Raw genomic sequence first — 10,649 nt, 5'->3', positions numbered from 1 at the left:
ACTTTAGGAAGATTAGACCATTTAGAATCGATATAAGAATTTCGACATCCAACTACCGACTTTCGTTATTATTAATAATAAAGTTATATATTAATATCTTCTATATCTCGCTCCTTGAACTAGTACCTAAGAATATATAGGTTATAAAAGATATTAAAGTAGAGGATAAAGAAGAAGAATAGGACGTTGAAGAAATCTTGGATTTGCGAATAGCTAATAGAAGGCTAGAGTACCTAATTAAATAGCTCGACTTTGGATTAGAAGATAACTTATAAGAGCTAGCGAAATACCTTAACTATATAGAAAAACTAAAGGAATTCTCTCGACAGAATCTAGATCGGCTAGGGAAGAGGAAAGCGTAAAAATCTTCTCCCTATAAATAACTTAACCCGGCGGTTAAGCCACTTACGTAGAGAAGGGGCATAGGTGGGATTCGAACCTACGACCTCCTAGAGTATTCGCCCGGGTATAATAACCAAGCTATACCACTAAGCCATTTCATTTGTTAGGAAACAGGCAATAAGAATCAGATTAAGAACCCCAGGAAGGGAAGAGCAGCTATAGGTAGCAATGCTATAACACGACATATATAGCAGGCGCGACCAAGACCTGACCACTATTATAAACCCCCGGCACCACCGGATAGAGTAGGACCTCCAGAACTAGGAGAAGCAGGGACCTTACTGCCACTACTACCCGGAGAACAGAGCAACCAGTCGAAGCTACCCCCAGGAGAATCAGGAATAGCGCCAGCAGAACTATAAGGCATAATACCTATAGCCTCCTAATCAACCATACCGGCAGCACCCAACGCTTGTACCTGGCTAACCAACGACTGTTCCTCTAACATCGGCTTCGGGGAATCAGGTTCTTCCTCCTCCTCCAAACGAGTTATTCCGCGACGGAATATCTCGACCCTATACTCACGGAGGAAACACTGCTAAGAGCGAAGGCGAGACAAGCGACTTAGGGTCTCGGCCAGCACCCGCTTTATTTCCTTAATATCCTTTGCCACTTTCTCCTGCTCCGACAAATTAGATAGTACTACCACCTGTTAACCACCAAGTAAAAATACCCCGAGCGTAATACTTATATATATCGGCCACGTTAGGCCCGCTATACTTCTTGCCTGCCCGAACATAGTTCGAGCACTTGTTCGATCCCTCCATCATTATATAACGCCTCTAGGGCTTTGTATTCTAATAACGCTCGCAAGGCATGGCGACTTCGAAGCCCGTTCGCTTGATTTTCGTTGCGAAAGCATAGCGCTCACGCTTCAAGTCACGGGAACTATAATCCTTGGGATCAGCCATGGCGGAAGGAACAGGAAAAAGGTTAGGGCAATAGAAGGACTTACGACGGGAACCGGGAGTATTAGCGCTAAAGTATAAATGTTCGGCGAACCTGGGTCTTTCGGGACGAAAGACGTAGAGAGGGGACATCGTGTCACGAACCAACCATATAGCAAGACCCGGTAGGGCACGGCGGAAACAGGCAGAACCAATCAGCAGGGGTAAAAGCCGCAGGCGGCCGCATAAGGACGACCTAGGTAGCTCAGGGTCGCCGGCGAGCGAGAGCGATCATGATAGACTTGGGTAGCCGCCTACCCAAGGCGATCAAGGGTAGACCACGGTAGCCGTCGAACGACGGCGAGCCAACAGGATCGGCTAGGTATATAGTCATTCGTTATAGAGGACTCTGGGAGTTCTCCAGTGAGCAATATTACAAGCAATAGCCCATATCTATTGTGCAGACATTGCGGCAAGCATTGTTGTGAACCTTTTGGCTTCACCGAGACCTACAGTCCGACCAGCAGTTACCTTCGACCGGCGAACCCTTTCAGAGGCAGGACTGCCTGTGGTTTCGTCACACCTCCTAATCTTATAGAGGTATAGAGAAGGGAGTTCTTCCGCGTATTAGAAATCGCTAACCGCTTCAAGGCAGTATAGGACTATATAACGGCACTATCGAAACAAACCTAGGATAGATACGAAGAAGCAGCCAACTATAACCGTAACGATGCCCCTGTTTACTAGGCCGGGGACTATATTATGCTAAACATATGCAATTATAAGACCGGGTGACCCTCCAAGAAACTCGAACCTCGATGGGAGGGACCATTTAAGGTTATCAAGGCGTTATCATACACCGTAATGCTAAAATTGCCAGCAAATATAAAGATCTTCAATATATTCTACGTCTCTTTGGTTTGGCTATTTGTCAAGGAAGGCATACCGGGCTAGGAAGAGGTCCAGTAGGATGTCCAGTGTCACGAGGGCCGTCGTTCAAGGCTAGGGTCAAGCCTCTGGTGGTAAACTGACTGCATTGCAAGAATATTGAACTTGCAGGAGGAAAGGAATCCTCGAAGACTGCAAGGTGCGAAGAAGTCTAAATATAGGATGTGGAGCATGTGCCCAGATGTGGAAGGTGGGGCACCAACCAGGTTGACCAATCAATGGCCTGTGCCATGGTACGGTGGGTTCCACCATCACTTCCAGGCAAACTGCGGCCGTGTCATTACGCGAACAGATGACGGTGAGGAAGTATAGGAATGGCGGTTCGAGGAAATACTCGACTATGGCAAGGCGGACAACGGCCATTAGCAATACCTCGTAAAGTGGGAAGGATTCGACAACTCTACCTGGCAACCAGCCATAGACATGCGAGGGTGCGACGACGCAATCTGGGAGTTCCACAATACGCACCCGGATAAGCCAGGCCCGCCCATATGGGTGCCGAAATGGAAGAAAACGAGGCCATCACGGGAGCCCCATACCCAGGAATCGACAGCGGGACCGCAGTTGCGCCGCTCGCCCAGGCACGGAGCGGCCGGCGGATAATCCACGGTGGAAAGCAGGGAATGTTGAGCATTAGAGATATCACGTGACCACAGAGTGGTAAGTGGAATAGCCAGGTATCCAGGAAAATAGTGTTTTTGAAGGAATTAGGCCATTATGCATGGATTGATTTTTCATACATGGGCGGGAGCTTGTTTGGAGAATGGGGTAGTGTCACAGGCATAACCCGTGCCATGTAGGGTTAGGGTTAGAGTAGAGCACGAGGGATGTGGAGCCCTAATCGGGTCCACAGATGCGGTCTGTGCGCAGTGGCCGCCCATAGGGACTTCCCTGCGCCACTGCGTCTCCCATCTTCCTTTCCTCGTGCAACCACAATTGTAGTATCATACCCCTAACATTGGCCCCATAAAAATACGTTAGTATAGGTAGGGTTATATACAGGTATAGAGGTAGGGTATAGCTACTAGGGCTTAAAGGTAGAGAGGTATATTATAGGCCTACCCCTTCCCGGTGAACAAACATCGGGGGCCGCCTATGCGGGCGGCCGGGCATCGTAAAAATCGGGAATTAGGTCCTTTGTGATCTGTTCTTTCGATTCCAAGGGGTTACAGCGACACATAGCTTCTACGCGGCCGTATAGCTGTCGGATTGTTGGTTTTCGCGATAAGAAAGTGAGGATTTTCGAGTGTACCGAAAATCCCGCACTACCCCGCACGACGACCACTATTGACGATAACTATGATAATCTACCTATAATAAGTTTGCAAGACTAGGGGGATACTAGGTACGAAAACCACCCGACTCTTTCGACGTTTTAAAGAAGAGATAGGGCACCCCCGGCCCTGCCTGGTTCTAAGGGCGCCCGCAACGAACGCCAGAGGGCTAGTCGTACGGCGACGAGGATATAGAGTAAAAGCCGGTATCGCCGACCAATTGTACGACCAACTATAAGAGTAGGAGAGAGAGGGAATACGGGCTCGTTAAGGGAGGTAATATAGGCGGCCGGGCCCTCTTACAAGGTACTTCGCCCTTTGTAACACTATAGTTGGATCTGAGGATAGGAGGCGAGGCAGGTGGATCAGGGCAGGTTAGTAGCAGAGCGACCGAGCGAGCTACGCCGGTGTGGCAGCTCGTATGATGGCCTGTTGCAAGATACGGTCGGCCTTGTGAGGGAGACCTAGTAAGGTAATAGGAAGCTGGAAGTTAGGGTTGTACCTGGCGGAAGGTAGGCCGTGGCGGCTATACTAGACCGAGAGGAGGATGATAGAGGTATAGCCCTGGCTTGCACCTAGGCTATAGGAGAGATATAGCTATTCCCTCGGCGAGGGACCTATAGGAATATCGTACGCGGCGGGGAGCGTGCTCCTTTAGCCAGAGGCGTACGATAGGGGAGGAAACCGCCGACAGGACATACTAGAGAGTACTATAGCTGGAGATCAAATTGTGACGAAATCATAGGCAGTCCTGCCTCTAAAAGGGTTCGCTAGTCGAAGGTAACTGCTGGTCGGACTGTAGGTCTCGGTGAAGCCAAAAGGTTCATAACAATGCTTGTCGCAATATCTGCACAATAGGTATAGGCTATTGCTTGTAATTGCTCACTGAGGAAGCTAGCTATCTGAATGAGTGGCAGAATGGTAGAACTATATATAGCTTCCTCCCCTAGGTATCCTATACCTAGATCTTTGGAACATTTGGAACAATTGTCGTTCCCATTGTTCTATCTGGAACAACGTTTCTTGGCGTTGTTCCCCAGGAATAATCGTTCTTGGCATTGTTCCTGATTTCCCTAATCCTTATTGGTTCTTTCTTCCTTATAATGATTAGGTACGGGCGCCGCCCGTTGACTATGCAGGTCGGCCCCTACCGGCCTCTGCAGGTTAGTTCATGATATAATGCCCCCTCTCCAGGGCTGTTCGTCCCGAAAGCCCAAGTCCGTTTCAAATAGTGCTAACATCCTACGTTGCAGGTATATTATATTATTCCTCCTTCTTCTTCCCTTAAGAAATGCTGATAAGATATCTAGTCGTATGAAGAAAACGAAATCAAGAGCGAAACCGGAATCTAAAGTCAAACTTGCCGAATATAGCGATCTCTTATCTATTATTCTCTATACTACGACTATGGTAAAGAGCCCTTGCTTATACTACAAGACTTGTAGCCTCGATTGCAAGTCTTCCATCGATATATCCTCCGCCTGTTACGAATGCGTCTATAATCATCAGTCATTTTGCGATGTGCAAGGCGTTACTATATAGTAACTCCAGCGTATCGTTTCCTAATATAACAAGTTAGAATCCGAGATGGAAAAGGCGGAGGCCGAGCATATAGCCCTTAATACGAAAATTAATCGCCTATATCTCTAGAAACGAATATAGTTTGAGAAGATAATACAGGCTATCTCTCGTAGTATCGATACCGTAGAAGAACTAGAGCGGGTAGAGTATAAGAAAGCGGAGGCGCTAGTAGCGGCAGAGTCGGCTTCTGCCCCTCCTACTTTATTAACCCCTCCTTGATTATCGCCAAGTTTTATACCATTATAGGACTCGGTATACCCTAACGTTTCCTTGGAGCCTTCTCTGATAGTGGATTTTAGGTTGGTTGGTGGTGGTCCGTCGTTCTTATCCGAGCAGGGTTCCTCTAGTGAAACGACGTCTTCCCAAGGTGGTAGTGGTTCTTGATGGTGGTCAGGTCTTGGTTGCGCCTGCCGTGCATGTTGTATTATAGTATGGCTGCCTGCAGCCGTTCTTTCCTGCCTAGGGTTCTCAATCTGGTTCTTGTTGCCTGTTTCCTAACAAATGAAATGGCTCAGTAGTAGCTTGGTTATTATATCCGAGTGAATGCTCTAGGGGATCATAGGTTCGAATCCCGTCTAGGCTTCTTCTCTATATGGGTTGTATTATTGCGGGATAACGCAACCTGGCCGGAGATTTTTATATTTCCCTCCTAGTCGGTCTAGGTTCTGCCGGTGAAATTCCCCTAACTTTTCTATATAGTTAAGGTGTTCTGCCGGTTCCTATAAGTTGTCTTCTAGTCCGAAGTCGAGCTATTTGATCAAGTATTCTAGCCTTCTATTAGCTATTTACGAGTCTAAGATTTCCTTAATGTTCTATTCTTCTTCTTTATCTTTGGCTTTAATATCCTTTATAGCCTATATATTCTCGGGTGCTGGTTCGAGGAGCAAGATATAGAAGACGTTAGTATATAACTTTATCGTTAATAGTAATAAAAGTCGGTAGTTAGATGCCGAGATCTTTGCGTTAATCTTGAACGGTCCAATCTTCCTAAAGTCGAGTTTCTAGCTTAGCCGTTTCGTTTTTAAATTTCGGGAAATAAGGTAGATTATATCTCCTCTTTTAAGGCGAGGTCCCTTAAGCTGATACTTATTATAATACTTCTTTATCCTAAGTCTAACGAACTCGAGTTCTCCCTTTAGTATTGTATATAATATATATATCTTTTCTACCTTGACTTTTGCCCTAGGTATTATAATATCTAGTCTCTAGTATAAATCTGCTTTGTAACTAAAATTCGCGAAGAATAGAGTGACCTTTATTGTCTCTGTTAGCGTTGTATTATATATAAGCTATACTGCTGGCAATAGATCAACCTAGTCGTCCTATTGGAAGTTAACAAACGTTCTAAGGTATTGTTCGACGATCTAGTTAAGCCTTTCTATCTAGCCATCTGTCTGCGGGTGGTATACTATTAAAAGCTTGCTCTTCGTGCCCAAACGCTTTATAAGCGCTTGCCAAAACTTTAATGCGAATTTAGTATCTCGGTCTATGATCCATTCTTCCGGCCACCTATAAATCGCTACGATATGCCGATAGATCGTATCCGTAAGTTGCTCTGCTAACCATAATTCTTTATATAGGAAGAAGTAGCTCCACTTGGTAAGTCGGTGAACCATAGTAAGGATACTATCGTACTTCGTTCTGGTAGTCGAATCTTTTGAAAGCGGTAGTTTGGTAATAAAGTCTATCGTCACCGAACTCTATAGTCGTTCTGCAACTGGGAATGGTTCTAAGAGCCCGTATAGCTTATGCCGTACCGACTTGCTTCGATTGCAAAGGTCGTATTCCTATATAATAGTCCTGACTCTAGTCCTAAGTCCTAGGAAGTCGTAGTATTGCCGAACCTTAGCGATAGTTTTGGCAATTCCTATATGTCCTCCGAGTTTCGACTCGTAGATTATCTTGATCAATTCTGTTTGATCCTATAGTACGATGTAGGCTTTGCCGTTATACTATAACCCTCTATCTCTCCAAGAGATACCTGCCTTTTCGTCTATATCATTCTGCTTCTGGTCCTAGAAGTCTTTTCCTAGCCGTTCTTCCCTAAAGACTATACAACATTCTTTGAACGGTTGCAGAGGTTATATACCGGGATCTTTGTCCTATTATAGGAGTATATCGTCGTCGAGATCTTCCATCGGTTGGGGAGCGTACTATAAGGAACCATCTGGCTATTGTTAAAGTAATGGTAGCAAGGCTTCTGGTTGGCTATTTCTAAAGTGACCTGGCCTCCTACTTAACGCATCTGCTCGTGCGTTTTCCGAGCCTTTCTTATAATTGATTTTGAAGTTGAACTCTGAAAGGAATTCTGCCTATCGAGTCTATCGTCCGTTCAATACCTTGGTAATAGTAAAGTACCGCAAGTTCTTATGGTCTATATAGACCTGAACCTTATAGGTTATACCGCTAAGGTATAGTCTCTATTCTTAAAAGGCCTCGATAATGGCTAATAGCTCCTTATTGTAGATTAGGTAGTTAAGCCGTAGTTCTTCGAGCTTTTTTAAGAAGAATACAACTGGGTATAGCTTCCCTTGTTCGTTGTGCTAACTAAGTTATCCCCCGATTGTATAATCGGATGTATCGGTTTCTACCTTAAATGGCTTTTATAGGTCTAGTAACTAGAGCACTAGATCGGCGATAATTATATTACGGATCTTCTAAAACGCTTGCTTGTGCTTGGCTTCCTATTAGAACTCGATGTCTTTCTTTATAAGTTCGTGTAATAGTCGTATAAGGTTGTTAAAGTTCCTAATGAACATTCGGTAGAAATTGGCGAATCCAATAAATCCTTGTACTTCTATCGTTGTTATTAGTCGTGGCCATATTTTAATCGCTTCGATCTTCGCTAGCTCTATTCTGATTCTACCAGGCGAAATTTCGTATCTAAGAAACACTATTTTTATAACATGGAATTTGCTCTTATCCTTATTAACTGACAATTTATACTTATAAAATACATCTAGCACTACCCTTATATGTTTCTTATATTCCTCGAGTGTTTTAGAGAAGATAAGGATATTATCTAGATAATAGACTACGAATTGGTCGAGGAATAGGTAGATTATATAATTAACGACCGCCTAGAAGGTTGCTAATACGTTTATTAATCCGAAGGGCATTATAAGGTACTTGTAATAGCCGTAAAGAGTACGAAACGCTATCTTCTATTTATCCCCTTCCTTAATACGAATATAGGTATACGCTATTGGAAGGTCGAGGCAAGTAAAGTAACGGGTGTCTGCCAACTAATCTCGAAGCTATAAAATAAGTGGCAAGGGGTACTAGTTCTTTACCGTCTCTTTGTTCAGCTGTCGGTAGTCTATATATATCCGAAGCTTCCTATCCTTCTTTAGAATAAATAGGACTAGGTAGCCTACTAGTAATATCGATAGTCTAATATACCCTATCTTAAGATTCTCCTTAAGATATCTCCTTAACTTAGTATCTTGCTTTTCGTTAGTATAGTATACCTTAAAGAACTTCAACTGGGCTCCTTCCTTGAGTTTGATTTTGTAATCCTAAGGTCTATAGTCTAGTAGCCCCTTAAGATGCTTTGTTTCGAACGCTAGGTGTCCTTGGTATTCTATTGGGATCTTACCTATTTCCGCGTTCTTTTCTATACTCCGGTAGTATAAGAACTTATCTCCGGCTATAATACTGGCTGCTTCCCTCTAGGTAACCTAATCCTAGAATTCGAATTCTCCGGTCTTATCGATTGAGATAATAGCGATTTCGATGTCGTCTATATCTCTCTAAGCCGTACGAGGGTATCGTTATAAGTGGTATCGTCTCTGGCCTAGTCTTGCCGATTCTCGCTGTTCTTCCTAGTGACTGCCGCCTCTTCCTAAGTCCGTAGTACGCTGCCTAGCACTGTCTGTCTCCTGCGGTAGATCTATAGGGGCCGTCTTCCGGGGCGATCTTCCCTGCTATAATCCGTCGTTTGCGCTTTCTATCTCGTTGGTCGGATATAGCCTCTATTCCCAAGATCGTAGATGGCCACCTCCCTTCCAACTGATGTCTAGGTTATAGTCTCGATACTATAGGCGTCCTAGAATCATATCCTTTTTAGGCCCTATTTTAACAATGTCAAATACTACTTTAGTGGTTTTCCCTTCTACTATAATCTTAAGTGGTTCTATTTCCTATCGGACCCATTAGGTATTAAATAGTCCTTTAACAATATATTATTTCTTCTTAATCCTCTATAGGATCCTAAGTCGATTGACAAATGCTGGCGAGATAAGGTCGACCTAAGACCCTCTATCTACTAATGCTAATATTTGGAATCCTTTCTAGTATACTATAACCTAGATTCTATTATCGGGTTTATCGTTCTAAATCGTAGCGGCTTCCTTCTCGCTCGCTAGGAGATTATAGATCCTTTTCCTTATATAGTTCTTCCTACACCTGCGGATCTATCGTCGCTATAATGGATTTAGTGGTTTTCGGGCCCCTTAGAGGGCCCTAAGCCGTTTCCTAACTCCGTCCTAGCGTCTAGATAGGCGTCCCTATCCTCCTATGCCTTTTGGTCACCGTCCTACGGTCTAAGTCTCGGGAGTTTATCGAACAGCTATCGAATTCCGTTGGCTTTTTTTTCTTCCTATCGTCGTTCGCAAGGCGTCATCTATCTTCGTATAACGTACATGATAAGCGAGCGACGCAGATAAGCGAGCGACGCACTTTCTACCACCCTACAGCAACTATCCTCAATTATAATACAACAACGCTAGCAACCAACTATAATTACATCAGAAATAGATGAATCAGATGATTCTACAGCCTCCTGGCAAGTGCGAGCATTATGGCCAGGCCTGCCGCATACCCTACAGCATCGAACCTTCGTACGAGCCCCCCCTGAACCGCTACCATCCGGCTGCGTTTCCTGCACTGCCTCCCCACCTACGGCGTTCTGATCTAGTAGATCCTTTGCATCTTGCACAGTAAGTGAACCTCCAAGCTGCATACGTGTTTTCTTGGCACGCCGGCGCTTGCTTAGTGCCTCATTGGCCTTGCGAAGCGAAGAGACCTCTGACCGAAGGAGGGCTACCTGGTGTATTACAGCCATCGTACCCTTGGCAAGCTGGTCTATAGCATCCAACATTGAAGTTGGGGAGCTATTTTGATGGTTCGCAATGCGAGTCTTGATGAGCGTTGACTGTGCGTCGGCTTCTCGTGGGTTATGTGGTGTCTGGAAGACCCAGGGTTGCGCAGTGCTGGGCCGTGAGGTTGGGGGTGTTGGTGTACGAAGCTTTATATCTAGCTTAGAAAGCACCTGCTCTGGGTCGTATGGTATAAGGCCAGTCCCTGCAAAGCTACCCTGTACGTTCTTCTCTGTCATAGAAGCAAAGAAGGCTTCTCGGAAGGCATAGAGGAACTCAAGCTTGCTGATGTGGTTGATATGCATGCGTATTAAGCCCTCGATCTGGCGACTGTATGCCTGCTTGAGTGGCCTAAAGCAGCTAACATCGAGAGGCTGGAGCCTATAGGAAGAGTATGGAGGCATGCAGAGTGTGACGATGTTGTTCTCCTTGCAGTAGAGCTCGAATTCGGTTGAGTG

General features: G+C 45.0%; 1 non-coding gene across 1 annotated transcript; it reads right to left on the bottom strand.

Moving 5' to 3' along the window:
• Nucleotides 1–418: 418 nt before the first annotated feature.
• B0T15DRAFT_t93 lies at nucleotides 419–495 on the bottom strand. Its single transcript has one exon. It is a non-coding gene; the product is annotated as a tRNA-OTHER (tRNA).
• Between the last annotated feature and the right edge of the window lie 10,154 nt (nucleotides 496–10,649).

This window comes from Chaetomium strumarium, assembly GCF_033439665.1.
Source record: "Chaetomium strumarium strain CBS 333.67 chromosome Unknown B0T15scaffold_3, whole genome shotgun sequence".
In the NCBI taxonomy this organism is placed as follows: Eukaryota; Fungi; Ascomycota; class Sordariomycetes; order Sordariales; family Chaetomiaceae; genus Chaetomium; species Chaetomium strumarium.
This window is presented reverse-complemented; position numbering and strand designations above follow the sequence as displayed.